The 19,230-nt window shown below is 49.9% G+C and overlaps 1 protein-coding gene across 4 annotated transcripts in view; it reads left to right on the forward strand.

Annotated features, from left to right (window-relative positions):
- Positions 1–19,230, forward strand: part of MAB21L3 (mab-21 like 3) — a 165,715-nt gene that overhangs the window by 44,141 nt on the left and 102,344 nt on the right. Inside the window, exon 7 of one of the 4 annotated variants that reach the window (XM_033092785.1) lies at positions 17,246–17,312. The exons of the other annotated variants lie outside the window; for them this stretch is intronic. The gene's annotated coding sequence lies outside the window, so the exon portion shown is untranslated. Of the gene's footprint in view, positions 1–17,245; positions 17,313–19,230 lie in introns of those variants that run through there. 4 annotated transcript variants of the gene reach the window in all.

Below are 19,230 nucleotides of genomic sequence, written 5' to 3' on the forward strand. Positions count from 1 at the left end.
GTATGCAGCAAGCAGGGACCCCTCTGCTCCTTCTGTGGAGCCCCTCCAAGGCTACTAGGCTGGTGGTAACCTCCAAGGTTGGTGTCGTGTCTGTGCAGGTCAGCCACGTGACAGCCCCCCTGCTGCAGGGGCTGAGGATGGAGCCCTTCTGCCGAGTGTGTGTGTGGGGGGGCTTAGGGGCCTCTCCACGATGCCCTTGGCCCAGGTGCTGCCATCCCCACAACAGGAGCAGCCCAGCGCGGCCGCTGCTGGCCTCTGCCACCCAGTCCAGGGCCTGTGCAAGCTGGGCTCTGACTGCACAGTCTCTAAGTGCTCTGGGCTCCTATGAGAAGGAGGACATTGCCTTTCATGTTATTATATAATAATGAGAAAATGTTCCTGTGTGCTGAGCACACCGTGTTCCATGAGGAAATATGCTCTTATTTATTTTCCCTTCAGAGTATCAGCGTTGACAGCACAGAGACACAGGGCTACGGTCATTTCTCTCTCCCCACCCCACCCTCTCTTCTCATCAGCCTCCTGTCACCTGGCCCCTGGGCCTCAGGCCCTCTCACCTGTCTTCTCACCTCCTCAGAGTGCTGGAAGTACAGCGCTGTTTAAACACTTTGTTCAAATGTACTCATTTAATTCTGACAATAGTCCTCGGAGGTAGGTGTTATTATTGTTCTCGTCTTACAGTTGAGGAAACTGAGGCCTAGAGAGGCTAAGTAACTTGCTCAGGGTCACACAGCTGGTAAGTGGCAGAGCGCAGATTTGAACCCAGACTGTCTGGCTCCATAATTGGTGCTTTTATAACCCCATGCTATTCAGCCAGCAGGTCTGGTGTTTTTTTCTGTGTGGGTCTACATACACAGCAAACTGTGGCCACCGTGACACTTGGTGTCCAGGCCAGTGGACACCGTGGAGCCGAGAAGTACTATTGATTAGCACTGCCCCCTACCCATGTGAGACGAGGAACCCCATGGAAGCTTCAGGCCATTCCAAGGAGACAAAGCTATCCTTCCTCCCTGGGATGTTCCCAGAGCTTCTCAGGTCACCCCCGACTGGGAGTGTCTGGAATCCATTTGGGCAGCTCGGCACCTCCGGAGCAATTCCCGGGATTCTCAGAGCTTCCCAGGACCAGTCTGGGCACCAGCTGCTGGACACCGGGGCTCTGGGGCCAGCTGTCTGGGCCTGGCCAGCAGTGGGCCACAGGGACCCTCTCCAGGAATGCCCAGTTGACATGTCTTAGAGTCTGTCACAGCATATCTCTGCGTCTGGGCCTGTCTGCGGGTGTAAATGGACAAATGTGTATCTCACAAGGGTGTGCATCACTGGGATGTGTGTGTGTGTGTGTGTGTGTGTGTGTGTGTGTGTGTGTCAGGGCTTGTGTCCAAATATGGCTACGTACCAATATGAGCATAAATTGTGTCAAAGTGTGTGTGCGAAAGCGGGAGGTATATAGCTGTGTTCCCTCGTGCGTGTGCATGGGCGCACGCTCCTAGTGGCTCGAAACGCAGCTGTGGCTTATAGCTACCCTGACGTCCCTCCTTGGATGCTCCAAGGCCCCAGGTAATGTTCCAGGGTGACCCAGGCCCTGCCTTGCTGAGGGATGCAGCTTGGTTCTCTGTGGGCTTGGTTTTGTTCCTGGAGGGAGCAGCCCCTCCAGCTTTGGATTCTGCCCTCCTCCTCTGCCATGTGGGCTGCCCCGGCCCTCCCCCAGCCACATCAGAAGGGAGCTGGCAAACGTTCAGTTCAGAAGCAGTGCCCAGCGCCGTGGCAGGGCTGTGTCCGAGCCTTTCTGTACCCCACCACCGTCCCCTTTTGACCTGCCTGTCCCCCCACCCCGGTGGACACAGCTCATGGGTGAGGGGCCGCCATCCCTAGTCTTTCTGTCTCTAATTGGTTTCCAAGTCGGGGGGGAGCATCACTCTCTGAGATGCCTCCAGGCTCCTGTCTGGACCTCTGGGGATTTCACTCATAGCCTGCACATCACCCTGCCAAGCGGGGAGAACTGGGAACTGTGGGGGCCGTTAGAACCTGTGCCTATTTGGAGTCTGATGGACAGTGGGACAGTAAGCTGCTGGGGGCCTCCTAGGATAGAAGTAGCAGCTCAAGAGGCAGGGAGATGGGTTCTGCAGCCTGGCAGGCAGCTCTTGGCACCGGCTCCGAGATAACATGCACAGTCATTCCCTCTGCAGCGGCTCTCCTCTCCTGCCCCATGCGCCCTCCTCCTTAGCACCTTGTCTCCTTCCCCTGTCCTCAGCCCCCGAGCCCAGGTGTCCCAGGTGTGACCCCCCTCAATAGTGCCCTTTGGCCCGTAAGGCTTAGGCAGGGAGCCTCCTGGCCAGGGCTCTCTTATGATGAGGAAAACAATTGGAAAGCTCTGTGACTTTGGACGAATTGCTCAAGCCCTCGGTGCCTCTATTTTTTAATCTGTAGAATGGGGCTAGGAATAGGGTTATGGTGAGATTTAAATGAGTGACAGTGTGTAAAGCACTTGAAACAGTACCTGGCAGGTGGAAAGCGCTGTCATTTGCTATAATGAGACTATCCCAGAAGTCAATCTGGCCTTTTCCCAGGGTCCACTGGGCATGAGGGTGGGGAGGGAATGGGTAGAGAGACTTGTCTTTTGTGGTGTCTAGGCTTGGAAGAAAGGAGGGGCAGGGCCTTCACCCCTGGAAAGGAGTCCCCCTGTCCTGCATTATGGGGTGCCTCAGGCTGCCTGGTGGTCCCCCCCACCCCAGGGCTGCCTCCCTGTCCAGGCAGGTGAGGGCTGTAGCACTGTAAAACCTGTCCCTCCAGGACAGACCCTGCCTCCCTGCTCTTCTTTCATCTCGGTAGCCTTTTCTTAAAGGTCAGCAGAGAAGAGACCCCTCTAGAATTTGTCTGGTGATAAGGCCAGCAGACAGGCTCTAAAAATAAACCTTAATAAGATTCTAAGTAAATGCTTTCCACAACAATTCAGATCACGATTCTTTTTTCTTTCCTAGAGCAAAGTGACCTATAGTGCAGCCCATCCCGCAGAGGAGGAAATGTCAAAGGCTTCCAGAAGGCAGGATTGAATCTAGATAAGGCTCCGCTCTGCTCTGGGCAGGTCTAGGCAGAAGGACCGGCAGTCTTAGCTGAAAGGCTCCCCTGTAGCCCCATCCCTGGGCTGTACCCACACTGCTCCTGCCTCCACCCTCACACTGGGCGGCGGGAACAACCCCAGCCCTGTTGGAGTGTTTCTGTCCCCAGGGGCAAGTGGAAGATGTCTCAGCTTTGTTACATTTCGCTTTTCCCCCAGCCTGTGGCTCTCAGAAGTGGTGTCACTGAGTGTCTAGTTTACTGGGGCTGGGGGCCCGCGTAGACTGGACACCCAGGGAGTGCCAGGCTGTGGAACGCCCAGGAGCAGGGCCCAGGCTCCCGTCTCCCAGCAAGCCGCACGGGCTGGCCGTCTGGGACATGCCAGCCAGGGCGCGGCTGCGGAGATGTCGTTCCTGCAAAGCGAGAAAAGGTCAGCAATGTGCTGGGATCACCATCAGGGACACCAGCCCGGCAGGGGAAGGCTGCAGGGGTGGGGAGAGATGAAGGAGAAGGAGAGGGGAGGAGGAGAAAGGAGGGAAAGAGAAAGGAAGGGAAGGCGGAGCCAGGGGAGGGGCGGGGACGACTAAGGCAGCGCCCACGCTGGCGTTCCCTGCTCTCTGGGTCCCCCACCGTGCTGCGGCTGGGGGCCTGCTGTCCCCCACTTGGGCACCTCGGGGGGGGGGGGTGTGCAGGAACAGCGGGGGGGGCGGGGGGGGGGTGGGGGAAGGCGCGGAAGAAAAAAACAAAAGGGCGGGAGCACGTCCCAGGGGACAGGAAGGAGCCTGACCTGGTTTTAATGACGCCCCGGGGGAAGGGTGGGCTAGTCCCACCTGCTCCCATCCCGGAGCGCAGGCTCCGTCTGCCGGGTCCCAGCCCTGCCTCCTACCTGATTGCATTTCTCCTAGCTTTCCTTGGGATGGTGGAATGTTTTCACCATTACTTTCCTGGAGCTGGGGTTGAGGAGACTGTCTGGCTAGAGTGATATATTATTGTTGTTCTCTCGCCTCTGTCTTTGGTTTGGAATTTGAGGATGGAGATGTATTCTCTCATAATTAATTTAAGTGGCTGTCACTGTGGTCACCGCTGGCCCTGGCAAAGAGCAGAGCCTGAGAAATGGAAGCGAGGGAAGGGAAATAATAACCACAGCCTTGATGAGTCTTTACTGCTAAGTGGTGGGGCCAGCCAGCCTGGTACAGTCCTCTCTCCAGCACCCACAGTGCATGGCGTGCGAGCACCAACCGTCTTCTAAGCAACTTTATATATATTGCCTCACGTAACTCCCACAATCACCCCACACATTAGCTAGTATTAGCCCCATTTTACAGATCAGAAAACTACAATTCAGGGAGGGTAAGTAACTTGCTGACAGTCACACTTCCAGCAGCAGGAAAAGTCTGGACTTGAGCCCTGATCTCTGACTTTGCAATGCTTTGCTGTATTCCAGCAGCCCCTCCTGATTCATTTCTTTGAGGTCCCAACATTTCCAATGTCCTCCTTACTTTCTCTCCCCTTATCCCATCTCCAAACGTGTCTCTGGCACCATTTGCCCTCTCTGCCTCACTTCTCCATTACAGTGTGTTCTATGAGGAGAGTCTGGGACTGCTTCACACTGAGGTTCCAGGGACTGACAACAGCCTGAAGTGTCCCCCGTCTCCCACCCCAAGATTTGCCTTTGAAGTAGAATCTAAACCTCCAGTTAAAAGACAGTTTCTTAAGAAATTGATTTCAGTGACAGCCAGGAATGTGGAGCAGTGTTGAGGGCACAGCAAGCCTGACAAGTGTCCCCGCAGCACATAGGCCGGGCCCATTCCATCCCGGGACTCGGCCTTCGGCCTTCGGAGGTGGGTCTGGGAAAGAGGAGTGGCTGAACCTCAGCTGAGAATGTACTGCCTAGCACATCCTGCCAAGCACTTCACAAATGTTACCTCCTTTATTCCTCACAACTACCCATGGGGTGGTGGCTATTCACCCCATCTCACAGAGAAGGAAACCGGTGTCTTCTTAGACATCAAGTAACTTGCCCCAAGAAATGCAGCTAGTAAGTGCCTGAGTTGGAATTCAAACCCATTCATTCGATCATTCGGTCATTAAGCGTATTTTTGTGCTTTATTACTTTTGCTGTGCGCTCCCAAGTGTATTTCCCATGCATGCATGCATTCATTCATTTTTTTTAACTATCATTCATTCATTATTATTCTTTACCTGTGATTTTTGCTGTGTTCCCAAATGGGTGAATAGACGTGAACAAATCAGTTCACCGTAAGGTGATGATGTCCAATAATCTGATGGTCATCGTATGGGGTACCTTGGATGCCCAGGAACGCTGAATACCAAGGAGTCAGGAAAAGAAAGAAAACCTTCTTGAGAGAGACCTATGGAATCAGGCCTCCCCACCCCCCCGCCCCTTCCACCCCCTGCTGCCTCCAGAAGTACTGTGGCATGGGGGAGGGGGCACAGAGGCCTCCGGTGGGACCTCTTTAAATGTCCCTTGACTCTCCTGCCTGGGCCACCTGACTTCACTGTGACATGTTGAGGATTATTAGATCATTATGAAGGGTGTTGTACTTCTTGGAATATGTGGGCAGCCTAAATATACAGGAATTGTCATTTTCTTTTTTTTTTTTGCTTTCCCAGTTCAACAGGGAATGATTTTTAAATATACTTAAAGAATAGGATTTAAAAAAAACAACAACAACAAAACACAAAGACGTGGGAGCCTGACATAAAAAATGGAAAACAGATGAAACCCAGAGTATTTTCAAGGTGTCTTTCTCTGTGTTTCTGTTTTGCAGGTTTTAAAAGCAGCATTAAAGTGTAAAGCAGAGGGAAATGTCTGTGATGCAGCGTTTACATAAGAAACACATTCAGAAAAAGAGGCTGTGATTCTGAAAGTGTCCTTATTGTGCTGCACTAAAAAGCTCCCTTGGGATCTGAGGAGGGTTAAATTAGTGGGGGAGAAGAGGAAACAAAACCCCCCTTTTCAAATTGCAAATCTCTCCCAAACTGAACATTTCACCCCAGGAAATGGCCACACTGTGCTCGAGAGCAGACAAAAGGCTCTTTGTGTAAGGGCTCCGCCTTCTCAGGGCTTCATTCCAGTTCCCAGGCTCCTCCTACATCCGCTTAGCAAATCCCGACGTTGCACTTGGTGCTGCTTCATAGGCCTTGAACGGGACTGTCAAGCAGGTGCTTGTTTTCGGTGGTTGTCCCCACAGGCCCGGTAATTGTCTCGAGGAATCAAAATCAGTGGGAATTGCACAAAATGTCATGCATTTCCCCAAGCCCATTTATGTATGTGTGTATTTGTATATATATAATATTTTCTCGGACATCTAGCAAGTATTTGCATGTTAAATGGCATAGAATTTCACATACAAGGATAATGCTATTTATGGAAGGTCCTGGTTGTCCATTTCTGCATAGCAAATTGCCCTACACGTGGGGATTTAAACAGCAACCATTTTATTACGTATTGTGATTTTGTACATCCCGGATGAGGGCAGGGCTCAGCTGGGTGATTCTCCTGCTCCCGGTGGCGTCGACACGGGTCACTCGGTGATTTTCAGCTAGTGGTGGAGCGAATCTGGAGGGCGCAAAACAGTTCTACTCACACACCTGGCACCTTGGCAGGAATGGCTGTAAGGCTGGCATCCAAGGGCCCCTCTCTCCGTGTAGACTCAACGCCTCTCCACATAGTCTCTCCATCCAGCACAGCGGCCAGACTTTTTAAATGATGGTTCAGGTCTCCAATACCAGGCATAGCAGGGCACAGAAAGCTGGCTGCCAGACCCTATTTAAGGCCTTTCTTTGGAGCCCCCACATTGCCAACTTCTTCCTTCCCCTCTCCTTTCTCCCCCCGACTCTGACTCAGACACCAATTTACTGTGTTCAGCACTGGCACAACGTCACTTTTGCTGCAGACTATTACTGGTCAAAGCAAGTCACAGTGTACCCCAGAATCATGGGGAAGGGACATAGAGCCCCATCTCTCTATGGGAGGAGAATCAAAGAATTTATGGCCATCTGTCACCCAGCAGCCAACTACACCTAGTATCAGTAGGGTTTATGTTTACACTTATTTGTCCAGGGTTAAGAATGATGGGATCTGGGATTTGAAAGGGACCTTAAAGACCGTCTCGTTCGACATCCTGATTGTACAGAGAAGCAAGGCCCAAAGAGATCTAACCCCCTGGAACACAGCCACCCACCGCAAAGGCAAGCCTCAAACCCACATGTTTCAACCCCAGATTCAAGAAGGTACTTATCAAAGCCCTACGAGGGTCCAGTGCAGCCCTTACACCAGAGAAAAAGAGACAATGTTGGGTGTTCTGCAGTTCTCGATGTGCAAGAGTTTACAGTTCTGTGCAGGGGAAGAGTCAAGAAATAACCTCAGTCTAGGTAAAATAAGAATGGCACATAACATGCCATGAAATTCTATGGAACGATAAATCTAATCTAGTAACGGAATATAGGAAGGGACTTCTCAAGACCTGGGCTTGAATGGGCCTTGAAGGATGTGGTGAAAATTTTGGTGACAGTACAACGGGAGGGTGTTCCAGCCAGAAAACATCATGAGCAAAGGGAGAGAGAGGCCAGCCAGGGACGAGGGCGAGTGTCAGGGTGAGGAGTGAGGACTTCATTCTGCGTTGTCCACACTCGGTGCCCCAGTCACCCTGGAGACCCAGGTGCACACTGCTCAGACAGACGTCCACACCTGCATGGTGGTCACTGCCATGCTTTCCTGTGACCTCTTCCACGTGAGCAGGCTCAGCTTTCTGTTTTAGACCAGCTGCTCTCAACACTGGCTGTACATTAGAATCCCCATAGATGCCTTTAAAACATCCTGATTCCTGGGCCCCACCCCTAGATGCTCTGGGATGGGACCCAGGCCTCGCTTTTTTTTTTTTAACTCCCCAGGTGATTTTAATGTGCTGGAGCAATGGTTCTCGAACACAGGTTCACCAATGAATCAATGGAGGGCTTATCAAACACAGAGTACTCCCCACCCCCCACCCCCAGTTTCTGCGTTAGAAACTCTGGGGATGGAGCCCAAGAATTAGCATCTCTAGCATGTTCCCAGGTGATGTCCATACTGCCAACCGCTGGACCACACTTTGAGCACCGCAGCTCCAGACAGTCGATCTAATCGGTTATATACATCCAACCCATCACTTTGGACATTCCATCATTGAGAAGAGAACTGAGGTTGCAGACTGTGTAGCCCTGAGCCTGGCTGCGCAGAGATTGGTCCCTGGACCAGAGGTCCTGGCAGCGCCTGGGAACTTGTTAGAAATGCAGCATCTCGGGCTGCCCAACCAGGATCTGCATTTGAACAGGATGGCCCAGGTAATTTGAAGGTGACACTGCAGTTTGACAGGTTCCACTCTTGAGCTAGGTAAGTTCTGGGTGTTAATTCCCGCTGGCCACCTGAATCTTGATAGTATAGTCAGATAAGCAAGGACCTCAGGCATAGCAGCAATAATATTCTACCGGAGTAACTAAGGCTTTGGTAACACAGGAACTCACCGAGCTTTTTAGTACATAAATTATGAATTTGGATAATAGCCGCAAAATAACAAAATATATAACAGTTTTTTTTCTTTTTTAACCTTTTGCAGTTTATGAAGCACTTTCACCTAAGACTAGTTCTATATCTATTAAAAAATGTTGAAATACCCACGTCCAGCCCAGGTAAAGGGAAACAAAGTACCTAATCACTTAACTGTCACATCAGGGGTACCTACTACATTTCTTTTCTTGGGTGGCCCCAGGCCATTTTCACAGCGTTTTGGCCCAGTGCCAGACAGGGCGAACCTGATATTCTGAATTCACGTGTTGATTACCTGCTTCATACAGCTCTGCTACCTCTCAAAACTATATGCCCCCCAAAGGGTCTTAGTTTCTTGCTGAAAGGGGGGGGTGGAGAGTTGATGTTCAGTGCAGTTAACATTTCACCCAGTGGGTTTGGAATTCGCCTTATTTTCAGGTGCCTTGGGCTACACCTGTGAGACCTGTGCATCATTGTTGGTAAGATAATAAAAAAGGCTTCCTGACCCCTTCCAGCGTCCCAGACCCCTTGCCTGAGTTTGTAATCCAATTAGTTCAATTTAATCCCTCTCAGTAGCAGGGTGCAGGAGGGTGACCCTGTCTCATTTCCAGTCGGGTGCCTCTGCCTCCTTTTGCCAATCTCATGACCTATCGGATTGTTCCCTAACCTGAAGTGCAATCTTTCATGGAAGAGAAAAAAATCCATAGCCTGGCTACTCAAAAAAAATCCCCTGCAGAGGTCACGTCAGGTCTCTTAGTAGTGCAGGCATGTGTTAAATACCACACTGGCAAGGCTCCAAACGAGACAATTCCTCATGGAAATTCTTGCCGGTTTTACAGGATGCTGTATTTTTTCTATTTTTTTTTTTTAAACAAAAGAGCATCATTGTCTGGGGATGAGAAAAATTTTGGCTCATATGCAAGAAGAAAGTCACATCAATGCCAATAAAAGAGTGAGTCTCCTGATGGAATAATCCATTTTTTGGTCAAGTACAGCTGGGTTATATGGTGAATGGACAGTCATCTCGACAATCCTAGTCTGGATTCTCAGGTTGTTGTAACTAAGTGGTTACCTGGTGTTAGGAAAGGAGAGGGCAAACTGTACCTGGTAGGTTTCTTTGTGGGTGCATACATGTGTAGCCAGCTTTGAGAAAAACAATGCTGGTTGTGAACTTGATCAATCGGGGAGGGATTATCTGGATTGCAAAAGAAATTTGCCACGAGTTTCTTTAAATACTAAGGACTCAGGACTTGGAGAATCTGAGAAAAGATGGAACTCCTTTGAGGGCAGCTGGCTGGGTGGGTCTGTTGGCATGACAGTACCTACAAAGAGATGATGTAGTCCAAAGTCTGTTTCTCGGCCTTGCAGATCCAGAAGCTCATTCTGGAAATACAGAGTTGACAGAACTCTGCGGGACTGATGACCACTAACCTAACCCATGAGTCCAAAGTATAACTTAGTTGCCACTTTGTTGATTTACTATGGGAGCTCCCCTTTCCATTAAGTCAACACATTTTACTGAGTGCCTGCTATGGTCTCAAATTCCCTGTCCTCATGCAACCTACATTCTAGGGTAAGAAAATATGCATATAAAACATTTGGGAGTAATATGTGCTGTAAGAAAATGAAAGTCGGTTAAGGGGAAGAGAAAGTGTTGGGGTAGAAGTGAAGATAGGGGTTTCTTCCTATTTCATTTGGCAATGTCAGGGAGAGCCTTTCTGATCGGGAGACAGCTGAAGGAGCTGGACCAGAGACTTCTGCAGGAGGGATACCCCTAGCTGAGTCACAGCAGGTGTACAGGTGAGCCTGCAGTGGATGAGTTCAGGGCACCGCAAGGAGGCCAGTGGGGCTGCAGAGAAGTGGGGGAGGGGAAGGGGCTGATGTCAGAGGCGTATCCAGAGCCAGAGCCCTTGCAGCCTGTGTAGGGATGCTGGCTTTGGCTCTGAGGAGGATTTTGAGCTGAAGAGTGACAGAATCTGACTCCCATTTTAATGGTACCCCTCTGGTGGGCTGTGTTGATAATAGGCGAAGGGGTGAGGAGAGGGAGGCAAGGCTAGAAGCAGGGGGACTAGTTAAGATCTTTTGTGATGGCAGAGGCAGGACATGACAGTGCCTCAGACCCGGGTCAGTGGGGGAGGAAGCAGCCATCAGGGGTCAGATTCTGGATACATTTTGAATGTAGACCCAATGGTATTTGCTGATGGCTTGAATGTGGTGTGTGAGAGGCAAGGGAGGCAAGGATGCCTCCAAGCTTTTGGCATGAGGAACTGGAAGAATGAAGTCTCCAGCTGCTGTGAGTCAGCAGAAAAACTTGGTATCTCTGTGTGCAGAGTTTCTGGGGAGCAGCAGGAGCCCGGTTTTGGAGATGTGCGTTTTGGCATGCCCGTTATATATCTGGAGATGGAAGGGAGGCCATGGGATATATGTGTCTACTATTCAGGGGAGAGATCTAGGCTGGAGTCTGAAATTTGGGAGTGTCGGCATGTAGGTGCCATTTAAAATGCTGACACTAGATGGAACTACATCGAATGAGGTGTAGAGAAGCATGAGCTCTAGGATTCTCCAACCTTCAGAGGTCAGTGAAATGAAGAAAACCCAGCAAGAAAAAGAAAAGAAAAGAAAAGAAAAGAAAAGAAAAGAAAAGAAAAGAAAAGAAAAGAAAAGAAAAGACTGAGAAGGAACAGCCAGAGAGGAGGAGGAGAACCAAGAGACAGCAATGGCCAGAGGCCAGGGAGAGGGTCCCAAGAAAGAAGAAGTGACCGGGGTGTCAGGTGCTGCTCATAGGCTCAGTAAGATGGGAACTGAGACTTTACTACTGGAATAAAAAACCAGGAAGTCCTCGCTAACCTTGACGAGCAGTTTCAAGGGGGGCGGGGGGGGGGGTGCGCAAAAGTCAGATTGGACTGGGTTCCAAAGAGAAAGACAGAAAGGAAGCGTGGAGAGCAAGTATAGCCGTCTCCAGAGTTTTGCGGCAAAAGGGAAACAGCATTGAGGTAATAGTTGACAAGGGATTCGGGTCAAGGGAGTTATTGTTTTGCTTTTTGTTGTTTCCTGTTTTGTTTCAGAAGGGAAAATTATCAGAGCGTGTTTGCTGACGAGGGACACATGTTCCTGGGGAAATGAGAGGAGGCTCAGTGCTCACATGGAGGCATGGCCTTAAACAGGAGCGTGGCAGTTCGTCCACAGTAACCGAATGGAAACCAGGGTGTGCGAGGAATGTGTTCGATGTGACGGTGGCACCAGGTTGTCTTCTGTCCTCAGTGAAATGGGCAGCCGGGTGGCCGTTAGGATTGGGGAGCAAGTGTGGCGGGGTGGGTGTTAAAGACGTTTGGGAGAACCAGAGGAGAGGCTGATGGTGTTGGGACAGTAGGAGAGTCAGGGAGAACGGGTTCCCCAAGTGTGGTCCCGGGACCCACCACATCTGTGTCACCTGAGAACTTGTCAGACACAAATTCTCAGGCCCCGCTCTAGAACTCCTGGATCAGAAACTCTGGCGCCAAGTGCAGCCGTCCCTTCTCACCAAGCCCTTCCAGGTGGACACTTACGTGTGAGAAGCCCTGCTATCGGAAAACCTGGTGTGTTGCAAGGCGGCAGTAAGAGCCTTCTTGAGGTCAGTGGTCATGACTTTAGGGCGAAACCAGTCAGTGTGGGTGCGTTTTATCCAAGCCCATCCTGATCATACAGCCCCCCTTCCAGTGATGCTCCTGGGAGCGCACCTATAACCCCTACTCCAGGTAACGTGGCAGGAGACGTCTGCAGGGAAGGCCTTCTAGTGAAGATTTCCTCAGCCTTAAAAAGAAACTCAGGGAAGACACCGTCCCTTTATGCTGCTGGGTTTTGTGGTGTGAGGATGGGGCAGCCGTCTTCTCACCCAAGAAGACAGCCTGGGGACAAGGCTGAGCGGTGAGGAGGGCAGAGTGGAAAACACAGCCAGAACCAGGACTGCCGACGACATCGGGGAGTCCTTGGACTAACCTCCAGCTTCCCGCTCTGGACTTAGTTATAGGAAGTAGCGTGCTCACTCTCAAGTGTCACTCTCCTTATCTGTAAACTCATAAAACCCCTAATAGCCACCTCCCGTGATTGTCACAGAGACTAAGGGAAGAGTGTGCCTTTGAAAGTAACCTATGCCATTGTAAAGCGCTCTAAACGCAAATGGCAAATGTCATTTCCCTTAGTGCGTTTGTATTTGGACTGACATTATATGCATCCTGTTCATACATAACTTTCTAGAAAGTGAGGTATAGAGATGGTGAAGGCAGCAATGCATTTGGGACTTCCTCAGGGTGCCCGTGTCCCACAGTCTGTCCCAGGGTGAGTCCTTTGTTTCAGGCTGCCAGCCACGCCCTGGACCTCAGAGTCAGAGGCGGTAGTGTATTAAACCCACTTAGCCACTTACTGCTGCAGCTGGACAAAACAGGCCCTGAAAGCAGGTGCAAAAGCCCTGCCACCCCTCACCACAGTGAAATCTTTCACCTGGTATTAAATTCCACAGCCCATTTCAACTCTCCCCGTAAGATTCCAAAGTTCATTCCGAGTGCTCCCTCCTAAAACATGCAACCCAACTTCCCACCATCACAACCTTCCTTCCTCCATTCATACACCCTTCACCCCCCACAGTGACGCCTCTTATGCCCGACCAGTGACCATTTCCGCAATAGGTTTACTTCACCTATTTCTCTTCTTCTTTCTCTCCTTGCCAAATAGTGTCTTTGAGGACTTTCCCTGGACTCTCTCATGTCCCTGCCATTCCGCCGCGAGGAGTTTCTCTTACTTTCAAAACCCAAATTAGTTAGCCCGGCCCCTTACGTCTGAGCTCAGCTCACAGAACCCACTAGACAGCATCGTGAGTGTGCTGGGCGCTGAGAGAAGCACTACCCGTTGGCCGGTATAACTTTAAGTTTAGACTTTCTCCCTCCCACTTAGCTAAGAGACAGTCCGCTTCTGCGCCAAAAAGGTTAACGCTTAGGCTACTGGCATGTTGAACATTATTTTGTCATTTACCACTTTGTTGTCACTGCTTCGTGCTTGGTGCCAAATGTTGCTGGCTCTGCCTCTGCCTCCTGTGAGAAGCCTCTGACCAAAGGTGACCTCAGGAGAGACTTGGCGAGTCTACCCAGGGAAGGAGACATTACACGTCCATGTGAGGCCGGGAGAGTAGTAAGAGGGAGAGACCAGATTGCATGAAGTACCCACCATAAAACAGTAAAAGTACAACAATAAAACAATCCACTAAAGGAACAGGGGACACAGCTGTACACAGAGGGCAGGTGACCCATGGACTGTAGGAGTTTGGCCCAAGGGAGTTCAGCCTATCATAATTGGATCTCCCCACACCTGTTTGCAAAGAGCCAGTCAGAACAGGCTGGCGGAGGGTGGCACCTGCATGTGAGAGCCAGCCCATACATACCCAGGACTGGCGGAGACCCCTGGACATGCCTCAAGGGACCAGCTCGTGCCGCTCAGAACAGTGCCCTCAGTGGAATTATGAATGGCTAGGACCCCCTGTAGGGGCCACATAGCCTGAAACTGGGATCTCCACGCCATCCAGGTTTCCAGGATGGAGCAGGCGTCTCTGGGAACACAGACGGCTAGGTGTTCAGCCTGTGTGCTCTTCGACTACACCTTGGGCCTCCTGAGTACAGAGGAGATGTTTCACTCATCAGCGTACCCAGGGACGAGCCCAGGGCCTGGCACAGGCCCTTCTCGTGGAAACTTTGTTGACGTGAAGGCCTAGACTGGAGCTGGGCAAACTTTTTCTGTCAAGGGCCTGATAGGAAATCGTTTAGGCTTTGTGGGCCATCCACTCTCTATTGCAGCTCTAGTCCTACTGTGAAAGCAGCCGCAGATAGTAGGTAAACACAGGAGGGGGTGATGTTCCAATGAAGCTTTACTTTATGGCCATGGACATTCGAATGTCACATAATTTTCACATATCATGGAATACTCTTCTTTTGATTTTTTTCAACCACCTACAAACTGTTCTTGGACTGTGGACTGTGCGCCAACAGGCAAGAGGCCAGGTGTGGTCCATGGGTTGTAGTTTACAACCCCTGGCCTAATGCATCACAAAAGGCCCACTTCCTGTTTCCAATGGGAGTACACAGATTTTCAGTGGGCGCGTTTCTGCTCTTAATAGCCATTGGGGTGCATAGTGTCCCAACAGCTGGATCACCCCCACTCCTGGTGCATGCTCACGTGCACGCACACACGGACACACACGGACACACACACACACACATCTATCTAAAACATGACATGTAGCTGTTGTACCGGACACCAGGAGGGCAGTCTCCAGGTTGCCCTGGTAATTACAGGTACATTTTTAAGACTGTCGCTGCTTCCAGGTAAGAAAGACTTCCCTGTGTAGACGGTCAGCGATGGAAGGCTGATTTACCTTTTTTTTTTTAATTTTTTTTTTTATTGGGGAACAGGGGGTTTTCTAGGACCCATCAGCTCCAAGTCACGTAGTTGTTTTCAATCGAGTTGTGGAGGGCACAGCTCACTGGCCCATGTGGGAATCGAACCAGCGACCTTGGTGTTATGAGCACTGCACTCTAACCAACTGAACCAACTGGCCGCCCTGATTTACCTTTTTACCCCCTCCATCCACCATGACTCCAGAGCAGATTAGGCCAGGAAGGGAGACCATAAGTTAGTGTGAAGCTGGGAGAAATTGGGTAGCAAGGAAAGACAACAGATGGTCAAGGAAAGGAGTCTTGTTTTCTAAATTTTTAAAAAATATTTTCAGTTACGGTGACATTCACTGTTACATCCGTGTCAGGTGTGCAGCAGAATGGTTCGACATTCATGTAACTTACGAATGATCCCCCCATAAGTCTTGCACCATCTCACACCATACATAGTTATTACAATATTATTGACTATATTCCCTCTGCTGTACTTTGCATCCCTGTGACCATTTTGTAACCACCAATTTGTACTTCTTAATCCTTTCACCAAGAAAAGCCTTTTAATGTTAGCAATGCTTCCTCTTGGAGTTTAACATTTTTTAGTGCATTTTAATTTCTCAGTGTCTTTCACATGCTTTAGTACATCTATTCCTTACAGCCCCAGAAGGTATAGTTCTATTTATTGAAGAAACTACAGTTCAGAGAGCTTTGGGGATTTCCTTAGTGACACAGACCCTCTGGGTGGCAAAGCCAAGATGCAGATGCAGTTATTTTATCCAAATTTTTTTTTGGTCATTTATTCAGTAAACAGGTTTTGAGGATACCAAACGTCACGCAATGTGCTGAAGGAATAAGGCCTGGGGGGGTCTTGTCTTCAGGGTATCACCATCTAACTGTGGTTCTCAAGCCTGCCTTGTCATCGTCTCCCCTGGGAGATCTCTAGAGTGATGATTCTCGTGAACCACCTCTGGATCTGAGGCCAGGGCCACCCTATAGGGCAAACACCTGGGCCAAGCACCCTCCCTCACCCCCACCTGCTCAGAGAAGCAACCGGTGTGGGAAAGGCGAAGGTGGACTCCAGACCTTAGAGGACACTCCTGTCCAGGCGGTGGGGGTCCCTTCTAGAAAAGGACTTAGTGTCAGGGTCTTCCTGCCCCCACCCCCCAGGGCAGGCTCCGCCCACCGTCTCCTGGTTGGCCATGCTTTCTCCCCCGCTGGGGAGGACACGCCCCTCTGCTGAGTCACCTAGCTCTGGAGAGGGAGGGGGCTTTTGCCTCTTTTTCTGTGGTTTCTTACCTCAATTAGATGTGACTTTTCTTGAGTATTTAGATTTTAAGTTGATTCCTTCCAATGGGCGTTTGGAATTATTTGTCTTGCAGCTGATGATTCTGTCTTCTGCTCTAAAGTATTAAATCCCTCTCTGTTTTGAGATTTACAGCCTGGCTGCTCTAGGTTCATAAAGCTCTTCCATTAAAGGTCTCTCTCCTCTGCCAATATTTATTGCTAGAGTCACTGTTTGCCCAGAAGCCACTGGCTGCTGCATCTTCTGGGAAATGAAATTTATGTCTCCTGGCATGGCTGGGGGTGACATCACTAAAGCACTGTTTACATCACCCAGCTGCATAAAGCCCTGAGCCCGTCTCCAATGGATGACAAAGGCAGGGCCGGGGAGAACAGAGTGGGTTTACATAAACAAACATGTCTGCCTCTTCCTCTCCCTCCCTTCCCTCACCGTCCCACCTGCCCTTTATATTGACAGTATCGGTGCAGAATTCACGGAATCTCTTAACATGGACACCCCTTCTTACAATTCGTATGGAGGCGCTGGGGCCAGTAGTAATGGAGGCAGGGACAGGAGGGGTCTGCTCCAAGGGCAACGACCATGCTTGAAGGTCACCTTCCTTAACTGTGGGACAGAAGCTTTGCTGTCCTCAGTTGACAGGTGAGCTACCTGAGAGACAAGAGTTTGAGAGTGGTGCTAGTCCCTGGCAGAACTGGGATTTTCTGACCCGGGGCTCTCTCCTCTGCGCCCGTGATCGCCTGGTGTGGTAGCATGTGCCTCGGTGAGGAGTGAGTGGGTCTGTCAGTCTCAGCCCCTCCCCCACTTGCCCTATAGGAAAGCGAGCCCCAGGCTCCCATGCAAGCTGGCCCAGGAGACAGAGGCAGAAAATGCCTGGGCAGCAGTTTGCTGGGTACATATCGCGCCTCCCACTCTCTTCTCTCTTTCCCGATTTAGGAGCTTTCTGCTCAGACATCGGTCTATTTTCTCCAAGGAGTGTTGACGCCAGCTCTGCTTCCTCACCTCCCGTTCACTCCTCAACCGACTGCATTCTCCTCTCCTGCCTCCTGCCCACTTCACCTGAATTGGCCAATGGTCTCCGACTGCCCAGCTCCATGGACGGCTTTGGGTCCCAGGGACTTCACAGATAAGGGACAAAGGCAGTGGCACAGGGCCACACTCTCAGAAGGGCCTCGTTCTGCGTTTGATGCTCCACTGCTGTTGTCTTGGTAATAATCTTAATACATTTTGAACAGAGGATTCTAAATTCTCGTTTTGCCCTGGGCCCCACAAATTATGCAGCCAATCCTGCTTGGGTCTTTTAAAAATGTAACTTCTGCGGCAGACATCATCCACTGTCCACCCAACATGCATTCTCCCTCCTTCCTTCCACCAGAGGCCCATTTTTTTCAGTCGCCGTTGGAGACCCCTTGCTCTCAGGGCTAGAGAATGTATCTGATTAATTCAAACAGTAATGGAATCGCAGACTTTTGGTCAGGAATTGATCTAAAGGTGACCATATGACCTAAATCTCATCAAAGCGAGGAAAAGAAAAGCTTGTTCTGGGGAAGCTGAGGTATTCCTGAGGAAACAGACGCACTCAGCTGGCCTACTCCTTACCCTCTTGCCCATCCCCCTCCTGCCATGGATGTGGACACGATACCTGGCGGTGCTATAGCCATCTTGAGACAGGAGAAGGAAACCCCACACACTGCAGATGGCGGAGAAAGAGAAAAAGGAGCTGGGCCTCTATGGCATTATTGAGCCACTGCCCCTGTCTAAGCCTACCTCCCTCTGAACTTCCTGTCATGCACCATACAAACAACATTACCATCCAAACCCTTATTTTTAAGTCATCGTGATGGTCTTTTTCTTTTTTCACTTCCAATGAACACTGTCTTGTAACTGCTGCGACGTCTCGGCAACTTTTAAGACAAGGCGGTCTATATCCTCCACTGGAAACATTCTTTCCCTGGCATTGACACCATGTCATTGGATTTCCTGATCACTTCTCATAATCCACTTTTTAGCTCAGTCCTTGATGGTGGGGTCTGGCAGGATTTAGTGGCTTGTTCTTGTATTCACCGCTAGGTGTTTACCGAGTACTTCTGTGTTTGGGGCTTTATACTAAGTGGGACAGATGTAGCTATGGAGACAGACAAGATCCCTGCTCTCATGGCACATATACTAGTCCTAGTCTGCTCCCCAAACCCTGCCACATTCCTGGGCTATCTCACTTACCGCCTCAGCTTCACCAGGTGCTGCTGTGTCATTCCATTGTAGGACTTCACGTTGACTTACCTAAGTAACCAACAGTCATCAGATTTTCCTAGATAAGAGAGAAGAGACCTAACTGCCCTGGGTGAGTCAGTCATAAAAGACTCCCTATTCTCAGCCAACATCTGAAGAGAAGACATAAAAGAGCCAGCTACCTTTTCTCATACCGAAGCTCCCACTTTTTTTTCCCGTGGCGTTCAGACATGTTAGAGGACGCTACAGTAGTAAATCCCCCTGACAGAATCTTGCCATACGTGGGGATTTTCTTTCATTTCCCATAAAATGTATTGAAAGTTTCCATCAGGTTTCACAGTTATTGAAACTGTGTCAGGAAACAATGAGAGGCCCTAGGAAGTGAAAATAGGTCAAATTCCCCCAGACTACTAGTGAAGGCAGATGGCTACTAGTGATAATAGCATTAAAAAAAAAAAAATTCATTGGGAAAAGTTTAAAATGAAAAAGCTTAAAATAAAATGGCAACCCACTAATTCCATTTATGAGAATGTTAAGGTTTCTGACTTACGGATATAATCCAAATGACAGAATATAATTGCTTATAATTTATTTATGATAACAAAAACTTGGGGAAAACTTTACTCGTTGTTATCCACGTAATGCAGTACTTCTTAGATCAAAGGAGAAACATTTTATTATCATCTTGAGAG

This window comes from Rhinolophus ferrumequinum, chromosome 22 (genome assembly GCF_004115265.2).
Source record: "Rhinolophus ferrumequinum isolate MPI-CBG mRhiFer1 chromosome 22, mRhiFer1_v1.p, whole genome shotgun sequence".
NCBI classification, from domain to species: domain Eukaryota; kingdom Metazoa; phylum Chordata; class Mammalia; order Chiroptera; family Rhinolophidae; genus Rhinolophus; species Rhinolophus ferrumequinum.